The sequence below is a fragment of the Nicotiana attenuata genome, unplaced genomic scaffold, assembly GCF_001879085.1.
Source record: "Nicotiana attenuata strain UT unplaced genomic scaffold, NIATTr2, whole genome shotgun sequence".
Classification (NCBI taxonomy): Eukaryota; Viridiplantae; Streptophyta; class Magnoliopsida; order Solanales; family Solanaceae; genus Nicotiana; species Nicotiana attenuata.
This window is the reverse complement of record NW_017676346.1, coordinates 41,232-41,543: the sequence shown is the minus strand read 5'-3', so window position 1 is coordinate 41,543 and position 312 is coordinate 41,232.

Below are 312 nucleotides of genomic sequence, written 5' to 3'. Positions count from 1 at the left end.
CCCCCCCCCCCCCCCCGACTCCGGAACTTTTTTATTGTCTTTTTGGATAAATGTTACGTTAATGAGTGTAAAAAAAAGTTACTTTTCTATATATAACGCTGAAATTCTCCGTGCTATACCTTAACGGTAACTTTTGCCGTTAAGGTATAGCACATGAATTTACTGCGATATACTTGTTTAGCGCCGGAAATCTGTGCGCTATACTCTGACGACTTGACTGCCGGGTATAGCGCATGGAATTAAAACGCTTACATATATAGTGCAGTAAATTCAGGCGCGATACCGGGGTATGGGCCCACCAATAAGTTAACT